The sequence below is a fragment of the Sarcophilus harrisii genome, chromosome 4, assembly GCF_902635505.1.
Source record: "Sarcophilus harrisii chromosome 4, mSarHar1.11, whole genome shotgun sequence".
Taxonomy (NCBI): Eukaryota; Metazoa; Chordata; class Mammalia; order Dasyuromorphia; family Dasyuridae; genus Sarcophilus; species Sarcophilus harrisii.
The window spans coordinates 275,397,916-275,412,813 of record NC_045429.1 but is presented as its reverse complement, the minus strand read 5'-3'; the positions used below and the strand labels follow the sequence as shown (position 1 = coordinate 275,412,813).

Here is a 14,898-nt window from a genome sequence, read left to right as displayed (position 1 = left end):
AAAAAGAATTTGACCACAAAAAGCTACTAAAGTGGCAGGGAAAACCAAGAGATTAACTTGGAAGAAGACAACAGTATGAAAATAACTTTAAAAAAAAGCTTCAAAAAAAAAAGTATAAATTGGACCCAAACCCAACAAGAATATTTAGTAGAGTTAAAGAGATTAGAGTGGTAGAAGAAAGTAAATGAAAGTGATGCAAGAAAAAATAATAACATGTTAAAAAAAAGACACAGAATTCCCATCTGCTCCCCTGCCCTATAATCCAAGGAAAATAACACCTTTAAAAAAACAGAATTGGCCTAAAATGAGGTAGAAAAATTCATTAAAGAGAAGCCTTTAAAAAAGTAGAAAAAGCAGGTACTTTCTTTACTGAAGAAAATGACTTCTTAAAAAGCAGAATTGGCCAAATGGAAAAAAAAAGGTATAGAAACTCACTAAAGAAAATAATTTCTTAACTATTTTTTTTCTTTTTTAAGTAAGGCAATTGGGCTTAAATTATTTGCCTAGGATTATACATCCAGGAAGAATTAAATGTCTAAAGCTGGATTTGAACTTGGGTCCTCCTACCTTCCAGGCCAGAGCTCTATCCACTATGGCTATCTAGCTTCCTCTTCCCTTTTATCAAATTGATTTTATTTAAAGAGATAGAATAAGAAAAAAGAAAAATAGAAAAGGAATACAAAACAAAATGAAACAAAATAAAAGAGAACATTGTCGTGTGCTCAAGAGAACATCAGGGAGGATTCAAAATATAAAACAACAAATACCAGTCCAAGAAAGTAAGCATATTAGTAGAAGAAATCATATTCATGAGTGTCCATTTTTTTCACTTCCTTATAAATTCTTCTTTTATTTTGTGCTGCACACCTTTTTTTTTTTTTTTTTTGCTTTATTCTTTTTTCTTCTTTTTCATCCTCCCCACCCCAAAGGCAGGAATTAAGAAAGGATATATTATAAATACATATGTAGATATATACATATACATACTCACACACATAGCTACACAAACACACACACACACACACACACACACACACACACACACACATCTTTCCTATCCCTGCTGACCCTTCGCTTTGTTATTATTTCGCTTCCCCCCATTCATGGATCCCTCCCTTTTCTTCTTCCTGAACCTTTTGCTTCCCTGTCTGCCCATCCCTTCCCTTCTTATTTCTTTATAAATTTTGGAAGTAATATACCCTTTATAGTATATAGATAGTGTAGTCTATTTAACCTTTTCTCTCTATTTTCTATAAATTCTTCTCTATTTAACCTTAACTCTGACCCCATCTTTCTTTTGAACTTCCGTATTGTTGATGCCAAGCTTAAACATTATACATTCCCAAAATAAAAAAAAAAATTGTCCATGTTGAGTTTCTTGAAATTGATCTTTGATATTGGCTCTTATATGTTAAATGTTCTAATGAGTTCAGGTTTGGCTGATAGAAAGTCCTGAAAATGTGCAAGCTCACTGAATATTTTTCATTTTTTTTCATTCAATATTATAGATAATTTTGCTGGATCTGATATTTTTGGTCACAATCCTGATTCTTTTGATTGTTGGTAGATATGATTCCAGGATCTGGGGTCTTTTATTGTGTCTGCTAATATGTCCTGTACAATTCTAATTGTATGTCCAGCATATTTGAATTTTTTTCCTTGTTTGTTGAAAAATTTTCTCTTCGATCTGGGGGTTTCAAAATTTGGCAATAATAGTCCTATGTATTTTCTACAAAGGATCTCATTGAAGTGGTGATTGGTAAAGTTTTTCTATTTCTACTTTCCTCTTCTATTGTATCACTCAAGGATAATTTTCTTAGATTATTTCTTGCATTATTGTGTCAAGGTCTTTTTTTTTTTTGGTCAGGCAGTCCAATTATTCTTTTATTTTCTCTTTTTCATCTGTATTTCAGATCTGTCATTTTTCTTATAAGATGCTTCATATTCTATTCTAAAATATTCTATTTTTATTCTTTATAATCTGTTTCTTATTTTTTTGGTCTCTCATAGCTTAAGAGTTATTTTCATCTGTATCTCCTTCTCTAGATAATTAACTTTTTTTCATAATCTTGTCTTTCTTGAATGATTTTTATGTTTTCATTCATTTATTTATTTATCTATTTATTTAGTTTTTCCTTAATGCCTCTTATTTTAAAATTCTTTTTTGAGTTCTATAAATTCTCTCTGGGCAGGGAACCATTTCACATTACTCTTGGGGGTAGAAGCTTTTTTTTTTTTTTTACTTCAGCATCCTCCTCTGAAGATGAACCCCAATCTTTCTTGTTCCCATAATATGTTTCTATGGTGAGGTTCTTTCTTTTTTGCCAGTTAATTTTTTTTAATAAAAGTAAACTATTAGTGTAAACTCCTGGGGTAGGGGAGGATGATGTCTCTAGCTTTACTTCAGCTCTCTCCTTTGACCAGGAACTCCAAACCAAGAACTCCCCTCTTCAGCAGGTGCCTGCAGCCAGCCGCATTCTTACCTCTCTGTCCCTACACTCATTAGGAGTCCTGGATCCTTCTCCCTCAGGGCCTTATCCTTGAAGCACAGCTGGGCCTGACAATGCTAATTAGCTGAAATTTCCTTAGTTTTCCCTGACTCAGACTCTGACTACACAAACCGTCCAGGAGATGAAAGTTTCTGTGGTTCCTGCTAAGACTCCAGCCATATCCGGTTAGTCTCAGTTGGTGTTTTTGTGGAGCTATCCTGGAGGTGTTGTTTGAACTTCACACAGGTTAATCCCAGGCTGGATCTTTCTTCAAATTTTCTCTGGTAATATCAGAAGGATCCCTGTTCTGTCCCAAGTCTTCTTGATTTTACACCAGTCTATGTTTGCCCTGAGGCACAAATTTGTTCTATTTGTGGGGGAAATTGGAAGAACTTGGAATTTACCAACCTACTCCACCATCTTTCCAGAATCCTCCCCAAAATAATTTCTTAAAAAATTAGAATTGGGCAAATTAGAAGTTAATGAATCCATGAGACACCAAGAAACTATAAAATTATGAAAATCAAAAAGAGAAAATATTAACTATCTTATCAGAAAAATAATTGTCTTAGAAAAAAAGAGTTAGGAGAGAACATTTAAGAATTATTGGACTGCCTGAAAGCTATGATCAAAGAAAGAGTCTAGATATCATATTTCCACAAAACAAAACTTCTCAAGGAAAACTGGCCTGTTTTCTTAAATCCAGAGGGCAAAATAGAAAATAAAAAACCCATAATAATTTCCTAAAAGAAATTTTAAAATAAAATTCCCACCCAAATTCCACAGTTCCGAAGAGAAAGAGAAGTACTTCAAGTAATCAGAAAGAAACAATTCAAATAATGCCGAGCAACAATCAAGTTCATGTATGATTTAGCACTTTTCACATTAAAAGAACAGTGGGGTTGGATTATGTTCTGGAAGGCAAAGGATACAATATTACAACCAAGAATAACTTACCCCCCCAAAAAAAACCTGGAGGTAATACTTCAGAGAAAAAATGAAATAGAAAACTTTGGAATATTTTTGATGGAAAAAAAAAGCTGAGTAAAAAATTGACATTCAAACAAAAGACCCAAGAGAAGTACAAAATGGTAAATATAAAAAAAAAGTAATCATAGGGGACTCAATAAAATTAAATGGTTATATTCCTATAGCAGAAAATGACACATATCTCCTAAGAACTTTATTATTATTAGGACAGAGACAGAGCATGAGTGTGAATTGATTATGTTGGAATTGACAGAAAGAAAGAAAGAAAGAAAGAAAGAAAGAAAGAAAGAAAGAAAGAAAGAAAGAAAGAAAGAAAGAAAGAAAGAAAGAAAGAAAAAGAAAAGGAGGAGGAAGGAAGTGGTAGAATGCAGATTTTTTTTTTCCACATAAAAGAGGCACACAAGGAAGAGCTTTTACAGTAAAAAAAGGAAACTGGGATGGCAGGCAATGCTTAAAACTCATTCACTTCATTTAAAGAGGGAAACATATATATAGAAATGTAACAACCCACAGGGATATAGGAAGGGGAGGGAAGAACAGAAAGTAGGGACTGGGATATGATAAAAGGGAGGGCAGATTAAGAGAGGCAATGGTTAGATATTTTAAAAAACATATTATAGAAATTATGGAGAGGACTATTCATTTTGTTAAGATGACAAAAGATAACTCTTGATAAGGGTTTAGTGATTAACATTGCTCCACAATGGTTGATTTGAAGTTATGTCTGGGGCATGGGTTTCAGTGCCCAGAGTTACTCCTTAAGGGAACCTGCTGGCTAAACAATATCTTTGTCCTGATCTATAAAAGAAGACTTTATGGAAGTATCTGGGCTTTTTTCCACATATTCCTTTCCATTTCCAGCCATCCCCCCAATAGCATTGATAGCAAAGATCTCTCCTTCTGACCCAAAAGACATAATGAATCCCTCAACAAAAGCATTCTGTGACCACCCACGTAGACTCAGTTCCAAACAACCGTTGCCTTTCTTTTTTAAAAAATATATCTATATATTTTATTTGTAACTCTTTATTTACAAGATATATACATAGGTAATTTTACAGCATTGACAATTGCCAAACCTTTTGTTCCAATTTTTCCCCTCCTTCCCCCCACCCCCTCCCCTAGATGGCAGGATGACCAATACATGTTAAATATGTTAAAGTATAAATTAAATACAAAATAAGTATACATGTCCAAACCATTGTTTTGCTGTACAAAAAGAAATGGACTCTGAAATAGTGTCCAATTAGCCTGTGAAGAAAATCAAAAATGCAGGTGGACAAAAATATAGGGATTGGGAATTCTATGTAATGGATCTTAGTCATCTCCCTCAGTTCTTTCACTGGGTGTAGTTGGTTCAGTTCATTACTGCTCCATTAGAACTGATTTGGTTCATCTCATTGCTGAGGATGGCCTGGTCCATCAGAATTGATCATCATACAGTATTGTTGTTGAAGTATATAATGATCTCCTGGTCCTGCTCATTTCACTCAGCATCAGTTCATGTAAGTCTCTCCAGGCCTTTCTGAAATCGTCCTGTCAGTCATTTCTTACCGAACAGTAATATTCCATAATATTCATATACCACAATTTATTCAGCCACTCTTCAATTGATGGGTATCCACTCAGTTTCCAGTTTCTGGTTTGCCTTTCTTTTTAACTTTTCTGACTTATTGTACTTTTTCTAAGTTATACATAAAATGAGATTTGCCACACTCTGGGTTGGGGCATGCATGAGTTGAAGATTTTGGAGGAAGTTTCTGGTTTCTTCCTAGTTTGGAAGTTCTGAATCCATGTGAGATTAAAGCCACAGGCTGCATTTATATATCCAAGTAGATTTTTAAAGGTCTTAAGAACAAGGATCAGTGAAGGAACTCCATTTTGCTCATTTTTGAAGTAAAAATACTGTGTGAAGTCTTTGTACAGATGATAGGGCATGAGCATTCTAATATTTACACTTTTGTAGTACAACTATTTTTAATACTCCTAATCTACAGATGTTGAAATGAATTTAAAAATTAAAAGATTTTGATGACATGCTCAGAACTTGAAAGAACATAGTTCAAAATAAAAACAACTCTGTACCTGAAAGAAGCATGAGGTCACTAATACAAGTTTAAGAATACTTCAAGGCAATCCTTCTATATGAATATAGAGAATTTCATTTGGAAGGAAATCTGGAAGTGGATAAATTATGGAATTGGAATTTGGATTTGATACCTTGATTGTGGGCATAACATTTATAAGGCACTTGTAAAATCTTTTGGAGGAAAAATTTAAAGCAACATCATTTAAGCAAAAAACAAACAAACAAACAAACAACTTTCTTCTTTTATTTCTGTCATGCTTAACAAGCAAAATCTATTGCAATCTGTGTGAATATATACACATTATATGCTCTTATGTACACATAAAATATGCATATGAAGACATGTGGATTCTATTTTAAAATGATTAAAAACAGAATCTCAGAATCTTGCAGGAGTATTATTCCCTACTTATAAAATAAGTTACTTTTTCATTTTTTCATTTCCAATTATACATAAGACCTTCTGCAACTCTTCTGACTTTAAGGAGTTATTTGAGGATCCACTGGAGTTAAGAAAATAGAATCAGAAATCCAAAACAAGCAGTTTCCATTTGAAAGCATTTTATGAACTCCATTCTGAACCACTTAGAATTTATTGATTTTTCTTTTTCTAATTTAGGAATTATATATAAACAAAAAAAACAGAAGCATTCTTACATAGTTAATCAATAGTACAAAACATGATAAGCTTAAATGTAAAGAAAATATGAATACTAACTATACTAAAATAATTTAAAGCCAAAACTCCAGCAGCAGATGTAATTTAAATCTTAAGACCAACTACTTGTATTGTGCAATAAGTCATGATGTGCCAAGGGATACTGAACATTTGTTTTTAATTTAGTTGTGAAATTCAGTGTAAAAGTACAGTTAACATAGAAGAAAATTTTTCTGCCTTGCATGAAGTGAAACACTTAATTTTTACCCTCAGTGGTGTGAGATTATTGAGCAATATTAACTACTTAAACTGATAGTTTTGCTGGGGAAAAGTGTTGGATTTTAAATATTATCCATCATTTTTGTCTTATAAAAAGAAAACCTAAATTTCTGTGGAAATTCTCTGATAGAATATATACATGGAAGATAGAACATATACATATACAGGTAGATTCCCTAGTGCCAGTGGTAATCACATCAAGGACAGATTTCTTCCTCTTATCTGGATAGCAAAAAAGGATTCCAATGACTCAAAGATCTTTCATACAGTAGTTGAGCATTCTAGTGAAGGGGAATATGCAAACATATTCTCAGCTCCTGGAAATTGCTCTCTTTGTTCTGGAGGCAATGATCTTTTGGTTAATTAACCCCCTGATGTCTGTTTCTCCTGCCCCCAGCAAAGAAGAGCATTTCATTAGGCAGCATAAATGACAATAATTCCCTCAGAACAGTCAACATGCCAAGGAATTTGCCAGAGTAAGTAATGCTTTATCTTGAAACATTTTTTGGAAATGGAATGCATTTTTTATGTCTGCTCAGTCTTGCAAATAAAAACTAACAATTTACCATTCTGGATCAACCTCTGTAGCAAAGTAAATAAAATTAAGATTACTGACTCTGTTCAAGATAAATCATTGCTTGCTTTAAATAAAAGTGATCACTTGTAAGGCAAATCTATCCCTGCAAAGTAACTTTTAAATCTCAATACCAGTTTATCTGATCCAGTATAATAAATACTTTTTAGGCACGTATAATATGCCAAATACTGGGGCTGAGTATGTAAAGACAAAAATGAAACACAATTCCTTCCTTCAAGGAGCTTACCTTCTGCTTGGAGAATGTATATACACAAAGAAATACAAAGAACTGTGAAGAGCATGAGCACTAAAAAGAGGAGAATCAGGAAAGGATTCACACAAAAGTAGCCCTAGCTGAACCTTGAAGCAAGGGATTCCCAGAGGTGGAGGTGAGAAGATATTGCATTCTAGGTACAAGAATTCAGACTGTGGATAAGTATGAACTGGAAAAGAGAATATCAGGTTTGGGGAACAGCTGGCAAACTAGTTTATTTAGAAAATAAAATATGCAGAGAATAATATGCCATAAATCCATAAAAGTCAGAATAAATTTTAAAATATTTTTTATCCTAGAAACAACAGGCAAGATTTTTAAGTGGAGGATTCATATTTGTCAGATTTAAGAAGAATATTAATTTGTCATTTATATGGAAAGTGGGAGACCAATGAGACGTCTATTGCAATGGTCTAAACAAGAAGGTAATTAAGGCATGAATTAGGGTGATTGTGATGTGAGTGGAAGAGAGGGGATGGATTTAAGTGATACTGTGTAAGTAAGGTAGAAAAGACTTGGTGATGGATTTCCAATAATCCTTGAGGGAAGAGTCTATATGAGTTTATATGTGTGTGTGTGTGTGTGTGTGTGTGTGTGTGTGCATACTTGTATGTATGTATATGCATATATATATATATATATATATATATGTATATAGGAGAGAGAAAAAAAACCTAAAAATATGGGATAATGGAAAACTGTTGGTGCTCTAGACAGAAATGGAAAAATTTGGATGAGAAGGTAGTTTTGTTTAGAAAGAAGAAAATTGATTTTGTTTCAGCCTCTGTTGAATTTACATCCAGATAAAAGCACACAGCCAAAATAAGCAAAGTGGGACCAGAATTCAGCAAAGAATAGGGCTAGATATATAGATTTTAGAATCATAATACTTGTAGCTATGGGAACTGATAAGATCACCAATTCAGAAAGAACAGATGAAAAGAGGACCTGCAAGGAACTAACATCCACAAATAAGGGTAGGGAAAGGATGATGACCCAGCCAAGATACCAAGAAAGAGTAATGATCAAGATAAAGGAGCCAGGAACCCTCAATATAAGAGAAGTGAGAAGAGAAGAGTATTTATGGGGAGATATAGTAGACGGTATCAAAAACAGTAGTGAGTTGAAATAGGCTAATAACTTTTAAAAGACTACTAGAATTAATAAGTAAGAGATTGATTATTGATAACCACTAAGAAAACGGCTTCAGTATTGTTGTTGGGATGGGAACCATATTACATGGGTTTGAGAAATGGAAATTAAGAAATGGGTGTGATAAATAGATTTTCTTTCCACCAGGAATTTTGCTATAAAAGGGAGGTTTAGAGGACAATAACTTGAGTAAATGGTGAGATACAATAAAGGTTTCTTAAAGCATGGGAACACCTAGGAATGTTTGTGAGTAGCAAAGATAAATCTACTAGATAAAAAAAGACTGGAGATGAGACATAGAAGGAATTATCAAAGGAGAATGCTCCCAAAAAACTATGAAGAGGATGGAAGCAAGAGAACAAATACAGGGGACAGATTGGGCAAGAAAAAAAATTGACATTTTCTTCAGAAGCTGGAACAAAGGAGAATAGTGCAAGGAATAATGTCAAGCATTTTTGTAGCATGGAACAGGAAAGAAAAAGGAGCTCATGATAGATGAGCATGACTTTGTAAGTATCTTGTAAGTGTGCTTGAAGAAAAAAGAAAAGAGTTGGAATAACCCTGTTAGAATTCAATCAGGAAAAAATAAAAGATTGTCATATGGGAGTGATGATTCAGTAGAGATTATATAACATAAATTTGTAATAAAATATCTATCTAAGGATGTTCGGCAACATATGAGTAGGGGTAGGCAGAGAACAGACAGAAGCAATAGCCTAGGGTAGGATAAAAGTTTTCAAGATTAGAAAACAGTGTATCATTGAACTAATTGACTCTAAGGTCAAAATATAAAGGATAATAAATGAATTCAGAGAAGGGATGATGGACTGAGAAAAAAGGGAGGGGTGAAGGATCTGAACTTCTCAGTTAAGACTCCAAATATATGGGTATATATAGAGATGGGTATAAAATACAACAATTTTGTTTGTTGGCAGAAAATAAGACAGAGGTTGCCAGCTCTGCCAACACCCTTGATTCACTTATGTCTTGTTCCAGAGTTGATTTGCATGCTAACCTGGGATATTAAGGAAGTTTAAAGCAGTTCCATCATAGTTCTACTCAAGAGACTTTGCAATTTGACTGAGTTCCAAACTAGTGACCTAGGGATAGGGATTAAAAAAATTTCAAACCACACTTCAAAAAAAAGTTTAGACTTGAGAGGATCTATGTGATACCAGAGGAAAAAAATTAAAAAGAAACTTTAAAATGCTTAATGGTCAAAATAGGTCCCCATCAATTGAAGAAGGAATAAACAAACAGGTATAGAAATGTAATAGAATATTACTATTCTATAAGGAATGGTGAGCATGATGAATATAGAGAAGCATAGAAAATTTTACATGAATTAATTCAAAGCATACAGAACCAAGAAAAATAGTCTTAATGACTATAGTAGCATAAATGAAAAGAACAACTACTACAATATTGTAAAATTATAAAGAACAAGATTGGCAAGAAGAACTAGAAGAGGTATGGGAAGATAAACCTTTCTTCCAATTTTGCTTCTTCATAGAATTTGGGGTTTATGGACATATAACACTGTATATAATATCAGATGTTTTTTCAACATGTTGGATCACTTTTGCTAAATTTTTTTTCTTTTATTCCTCTTTTATCCTCTGTTATAAGGAATGACTCTCTGAGAGAGAAATGGGAAGGACTATAAGGGGAAATATAGGTAATATAAAAATAAAAGAAAAACAACCCCTCTGTCCTAACAATAAAAATTTCTTCAAAAATACAATGGGATTTTGCTTTGTATTTGTCCTAACATGGAGGCATCCATGTGGGAGATGCCAGAGATCTACTTCTGGGAGAAGTATTTATTATTTAAATAGGAGCAACTTCTTTCCCCTTGGCTGCATAGCTAAACAGGAAGCATATTTAAAATTGGCAGAAAGGACACACTATTACTGATGTTATCCAAGAAGTGTGAAGGTCCTATTCATTTACAACATAAGGCACCAAGAATTGAGCTGTGAAAGAAGGTAGTTCTTCCCCATTCCATCCTCTTAGGCCATCTGGCTCCAAGAAACAGATTTAGAGTTTTAGATCTCATCTGTTTAGATCTAGGCAGAGGTGGTAGAATATGGAATCTCCAGAATGGAGAGAGAGAGAGAAAGAGAGAGAGAGAGAGAGAGAGAGAGAGAGAGAGAGAGAGAAGAGAGGAAGGGAGGGAAGGAGGAAGAAACATAGGGAAAGATATGGAGAGAGAAAAGAGAAAGAAGAGAGAAAGAAGAGAGAGGAGAGAGAGAGAAAGAGAGAGAGGGAGGAGAGAGAGAGAGAGAAAGAGACAAGATAGTTTTAGAGATATAGATATACAGCCAAGGAAAGAAGCTTTTCCCAATAACATGAAAGAGAATACAAAATGTCTTTTCTCCAAAATAGCTTCCCAGTGCCTCTAACATGAATACTTCCATGTTTGATGGTATGGGTATGTGTAACTCAAATCTCTCTAATAGAAAGATGTCTAATGTCTTATCTAGTTATCTGGCTGGATAGGTTTTGCTAAGATTAACATCTTATAATTGTGGAAATGTATATAGAAGAATTGCACATGTTTAACATAATGGATTACTTTCCATCTAGGGAAAGAGATGGGAGGAAGAGAGGCAAAAAAAAAATTGGAACACAAGGCTTTGCAAGGATGAATGTTGAAAATTATCTATGCATATGTTTTGAAAATAAAAATGCTTTAATTAAAAAAATAAGACTAACATCATAAAAGAGCTAGAGATAGCTGAAAGCAATATCAGGCTAAAGAGTAGGCAGGTCCTTTCTCCTATGGCAAAGTCATCTCTCTGTAGCATCTAGAGACGGTACAAAGAATGGCAATTCAGAGAAGAAGCCATATTGCAACTAATGAAAAGAAGGTGAACATCCATGAGCCTAGATGTCCAACACAAAGCAGTGCAATAAGGATACCTAGCATAAAGCAGTGTGATTATATTGTTACTGGAAGACAATAGTCACTCTGTAGTAATGGTAACATGATTTTCCATAGACACATGTATGCCCCAGCACCTCATGTTCTATATATGGATGCCCCTCTATACATTTTCATGGTCACATGTGTCTCTACATGTGGCTATTTCCTTTACATATCTACTTCACATCAGTGATAATAAAGTAAATATATAATGTAATAGAATGTACTCTTGTGTTGGACAATCTGTCTTACTATTTCTATGATATTTGATTAGATGTCTTTTCCAGGGGTCCTCAAACTTTTTAAATAGGGGGCCATTTCACTGTCCCTCAGACTGTTGGAGGGCCAGACTATAGTAAAAACAAAAACTTTGTTTTGTGGACCTTTAAATAAAGAAACTTCATAGCCCTGGGTGAGGGGGGTTAAACGTCCTCAGCTGCTGCACCTGGCCGCGAGCTGTAGTTTGAGGACCCCTGTTTTATTTTATTTTATTTTATTTTTTATTTAATAGCCTTTTATTTACAGGTTATATGTATGGGTAACTTTACAGCATTGACAATTGCCAAACCTCTTGTTCCAATTTTTCCCTTTTCCCCCACCCCCTCCCCCAGATGGCAGGATGACAGTAGATGTTAAATATATTAAAATATAAATTAGATACACAATGAGTATACATGACCAAACCGTTATTTTGCTGTACAAAAAGAATCAGACTCTGAAATATTGTACAATTAGCCCGTGAAAGAAATCAAAAATGCAGGTGGGCAAAAATATGGGGATTGAGAATTCAATGTAATGGTTCTTAGTCATCTCCCAGAGTTCTTTCTCTGGGCATAGCTGGTTCAGTTCATTACAGCTCCATTGGAAATGATTTGGTTGATCTCATTGCTGAGGATGGCCAAGTCTATCAGAATTGGTCATTATATAGTATTGTTGTTGAAGTATATAATGATCTCTTGGCCCTGCTTGTTTCACTCAGCATCAGTTCATGTAAGTCTCTCCAGGCCTTTCTGAAATCTTCCTGTTGGTCATTTCTTACAGAACAATAATATTCCATATACCACAATTTATTTAGCCATTCTCCAACTGATGGGCATCCACTCAATTTCCAGTTTCTAGCCACTACAAAGAGGGCTGCCACAAACATTCATGCACATACAGGTCCCTTTCCCTTCTTTATGATCTCTTTGGGATATAAGCCCAGTAGTAACACTGCTGGATCAAAGGGTATGACCAGTTTGATAACTTTTCGAGCATAGTTCCAAATTGCTCTCCAGAATGGTTGGATGTATTCACAATTCCACCAACAATGTATTAGTGTCCCTGTTTTCCCACCCCCCCCAACATTCCATATTATCTTTCCCTGCCATTCTAGTCAATCTGACAGATGTGTAGTGGTATCTCAGAGTTGTCTTAATTTGCATTTTTCTGATTAATAATGACTTGGAGCATCTTTTCATACGACTAAGGACACTAAGGTAGTATAGTATATGGAAAAGCACACTAATTATGGAGTCAAGGAATCTGGATTCAGTTCCTGTCTCTTGAGCCTCAGTTTAATCATCTTTACAATATAAGGGTATTGGATTATGTGGTCTCTGAGGTCCCTTTAAAGCTTTGATCCTAATTTCATCAGCTATCAATCAATGCCAATGGAAAGTCATTGTACAGTGTAGATTTCAAATTTGAAAGTGGAGACAACAAATTACTTCCTTCCTTTTTTTGGTGGGGGGGAGGTGTTTGGGATGAGATGGGAAGGAAGGCATGAGGGAGGAAAGAAAAATACTTTGTTAAAAATCCTTAAAGAACCCTAGTGTTCGTTACTGGCTGCCAGTAGATTCTCTAAAAAACTGTATCAGTGAACAAACAAACCTTAAATTCATAAAAGCTACTAGATATAGTCTTCTATATCCCATAAAAAAATCAAAGGTAAATGTATTATTATTATTATTAGAGATATAAAGATTAAAACTGAAATTTGAGGTGATAAGAGAAAAAAATTAAGTTAAAACTGGTTATTATAAAAGACAGATACGAAATCAATAAAATAGCAGAAAAGGTAATTCCTATAATAAGGAATCTTATGTGTGATCTCATACATCAAAATAACAATACACAGAATATGGATTAAAAAAAGTGAAATGAAAAATTTATCATATAATTATCTTCAAGTGATTCTGAGTGGATCAGTTTTCAAGACACGGGTATATCCTTATTAAAAGGAAACAGATATAAAGAATAAAAGTGGCAAATGAAATTAAATGTGGGCAGTACACCAAAATCTATTTTAGAGATAAATAATCACAACTATTCTCAGGAGATGAAGGTCAATTATGATAATGGAAACTCATCTTTGAGTCATTGTAGATTATTTCTATTGAAGAGATTGGTCCATAGTTTTGTTTATTAGTTCAATAATTTTCTTACTTTAACTTTTATTAATCTCTCCTTTTATTTTCAGAATTTCAAATCTGGTATTTAATTGGGGGGTTTTAATTTGTTCTTTTTCTAGCCTTTTAACTTGCATGCCAAATTCATTGATTGAACAAATGAAACATTCTGAGGAAAAACAGTCTCAGGATTCTCCAAGAAGCCAACACGATACCTTAGGGGAATGTATGAAGACTGAATCAAGGGAGAAAGGATTTCCAATAATCAGAATTGTAATATCCAGAATTACTCCTATAATATCCCTTTGGCTGACAAGAGAATATTAGGTTAAAGACAAAAGCCATGTTAGAGGATAGTGTTTCATCTTTCTCCCTGAGGATTTCCTTAATGTTAAATAGAAGGTCAGTGGAGAAGGTCTGTACAATGAGATAAGAGTCTGTTCTGCAGTCCCAGAACAGCCAGGGTCAGCAGAGCCTTATCCCGGACCAGCACACTAGATCACAAAGCTATAGTGGGGTGGGGTACACACCTAACAGCTCTAGGGCAGGAAAGAGTGCTTGTGGTCAGATTCCCAGGATTTCTGAAAACAGCTGCACAAAATCCTTGAAGCTTCTGCACCTTCCACCTTGGAAACAGAGCCTTACTTTAACAAAGAATTAAAAGCTGAGAAATAGGCTAGGAAAATGGGCAGACAACAAAAAAATTTCTGACCCTTGAAAGTTATTATGATGACAAGGAGGATCAAAATATCCATTCAGAAGATGATAAAATCAAAGCTACTACATCCAAAGTCTCCAAGTAAAATAAGAATTGGACTCAGACCATGGAAGAGCTCAAAAGGGACTTTGAAAATCAAGTAAGAGATATAGTGGGGAAAATTAGGGAAAGAACTGAGAGAGGTGCAAAAAAAAAAATTTAAAAAAAAACTAATGAAGAGAAGAATACCTTAAAAAGCAAAATTGACCAGTTGAAAAAGGAGGTGCAAAAGTTCAGAGGAAAATAATTCCATAAAAAATTAGAAATGACTAAATGAAACCTAATGACTTTATGAGAAATCAAGATGCAAGCAG

The 14,898-nt window shown here is 34.2% G+C and overlaps 1 protein-coding gene across 4 annotated transcripts in view; it reads right to left on the bottom strand.

Annotated features, from left to right (window-relative positions):
• The window catches only part of KIF6 (kinesin family member 6), a 433,287-nt gene that overhangs the window by 256,361 nt on the left and 162,028 nt on the right, over positions 1–14,898 (bottom strand). The window lies entirely within an intron of this gene.